We start from the raw sequence: 2,470 nt of genomic DNA, 5'->3' as shown, positions 1-2,470 counted from the left end.
GTAGAAGTTAGATGCACAGAATGGAATTAGCAAGTTGTGTATATGGGCAACATAATGTAAAGCCCTGAACAGAGGGCTGGCTCTACTCTGATGGCCTTTTTGTTTTTGAATGTGTCCTTAGAACTGCATTACCCTTCTTCATTATACATGTAGAGGCAGTATGTGAACAGATTAAAATACTAACATCCTTTGACAAAAACCATGAGAGTGATGTGAACCCTTAGTTTCTTCAAAACTACTGCCACTAAGTAATGCTAATAAGGTGTCATAGAAGTGATTTATTGAAGTGAAAATTATAGCAGGGATAAAATATCTACATTTCAAGAAGGAAAAAAAAAAAAAAACAACCAAAAAAACCCAGATAGGAATAAGAAGGCTTTTATGCTTCTCCTCTTGATGACCCTTGGCTGAATTTGCTCCAATATACCAATGTCTGGTTCTGAGTGGCTCAGAGTTGTACCCAACTGTCATGGTTTGACACTGGCACAATGCCAGTGCCCCCATGAAAATGTGATCCCTACCTGGAATGTTGTGAAGTGGAATCTAGAATAGAGCAAAGCAGGCCCAAGCTTGATAACAGGAAAAAAACTTTATTAAACTACCACTACAAAAGAAAAGAGAAAATTAAAGAAGGGAAAAGAAAACACACAAAGATCCAAATGAAAACCTTGCAAAACATTCCTCCCCCCCCACCACTCAACTCTAACAAACCACAGTGAGACACAATCTGGACTCCAATCAGGTTTCCACCCTCTAAGCAATCGATACTCAGTCCATCGAGGGAACAGAGTCTCTCCTGTGCCACAGACCCCCCCAAGAAACACAGCTCCACATCCTGTGCTTCCATGTCACACATGGCACCGCCCGGAGAAAAAGTTTGCCATGGTGACCCTTCTCCTTTCCATGCACAGTGCTCTCACTACCAATGCATGGATGGTCACTGCCTTTAGGATTTTTCCTTTCAAGGATGCCCTGGCAAGAGGGGAGAAAACAACAGTTCAGTTTTTCATTGTTTGGGACCACAGTCCCCCCCATTTTCCCCTGGGGCGGAGGGCTCAAGAACAGAGATCTTCTTCTCTTCTCATTCTTTTCTAGGGCAAGGGGGGCGCCACCACAAACCCCCCAACTTTTTCTCTGTTCACTCTACTTTTGTCTTTTTCCCAGCTAAAGCAGGTCTCTTGACTCACTGACATCCTCCCAAAACACAGTCCCTCTTGAAGGAGAAGATTGGTTCAGGTTGTGGCTAACACGGAAAAGTCCAGCCAAAAGCCACTCCTTGTCCCCCTCCCATCCAGAATTCCTCTTTCCAACATCCCATCCCAGGGTCCAAGGTGTCCCTCTTCCTCTCTTTCAAACCGAGGGGGGGGAAAGGAAAATTCACAAAGCTTTCATTTCTCAAGGAAGGGTTAAAAGTCCGAACTCCCAAGATGGCTCGATGCCCGGACATCCAGCAACTCCCACACAACTGGGCACCTTGCAGCTCCCCCCGCTCCTCCTTCCTTGCGGCTTTCTCTCTCCCTCTCGGGAGAGGAACTCTGGGGGGGGGGAAATGGAGACATCCCAGATTTCTTCCACCCTTCCATCCGCAGGGGCCAGCCCGGTTCCAGTCTTTTCACCACCCTTGGGGCTTTCGGCCTACCTTTCTCAGGCCATGGGCTTCCCCTCCCCCACCCAGCTCGTGGCTGGGCGGGGGAAGGTCTGCACTGCACGTTGACCGGAACCAAAGAGAGCGAGTTCCCCTGGGAATTCTGCTTTCAACCCCTCTGTGTTCTCAGAGGCGTGTCTACTTTCAATTGGTCAATATCTAAATTGACCTCTTCCTTCCGGGAAAAATTATCTTTCTGTGTCAAACCACGACACCAACAGCCCAGATGATGGGTCCCACCAGTGCTGAAAAGAGGGGAAGGATCACCTTCCTGATCCTGCTGGCAACACTGGAGGCTATTTGCTGTGATGTCCCTTTGCTAGCTTATGGGTAACTTTTTATCAGCAGGACTCCCAGGACCTTCTCTGGTTTCTGATGGTTGTCCCCATCTTGTGCTGTTCCAATGAAAGAGCACAGGAAGTAGTCTTGGTCTCAGTCCCCCTCAGAGGAACTGGTTTCACACACAGATCAAGGCATGATGGCTTTTCATCTCAGCCTCACTGCTTTTGTAAAACTGACTGTTGTGAATATCCTTCACTTCAACCTGTAGAGTATTTTTAACTATTCTGTTATACCCTTAGAAAATGAACAGGGATTTATGAGTAGCAGCCTCTGTCTGAACAAAAGTTAATCTGTAAAGGAATTCAAAGAACAGAGATGTGATAGAAGTGCTAAAGTGCAGCAGCTTCATAGGAGCTATGATGTACATCCTTCCTCTCTTCCACTGAAGTTACATAGTTTTGAAATTATAATTATTACTTTTTATTTGCCAAAACAACACTTAATATGTAATTAAAAATAAATAATTTAAATGCTTGTTTTTAA

The 2,470-nt window shown here is 45.4% G+C and overlaps 1 long non-coding RNA gene across 1 annotated transcript; it reads right to left on the bottom strand.

Annotated features, from left to right (window-relative positions):
- Positions 1–570: 570 nt before the first annotated feature.
- On the bottom strand, positions 571–1,762 carry LOC144246012 (uncharacterized). The gene is made up of 2 exons (XR_013339614.1): positions 1,640–1,762; positions 571–1,535 (listed from the first exon to the last, which is right to left on the bottom strand). It is a non-coding gene; the product is annotated as an uncharacterized LOC144246012 (long non-coding RNA).
- Positions 1,763–2,470: the final 708 nt, after the last annotated feature.

The sequence above is a fragment of the Lonchura striata genome, chromosome 3, assembly GCF_046129695.1.
Source record: "Lonchura striata isolate bLonStr1 chromosome 3, bLonStr1.mat, whole genome shotgun sequence".
NCBI classification, from domain to species: Eukaryota; Metazoa; Chordata; class Aves; order Passeriformes; family Estrildidae; genus Lonchura; species Lonchura striata.
The sequence above is the reverse complement of the archived record's forward strand: the minus strand, read 5'-3'. Positions and strand labels throughout refer to the sequence as shown.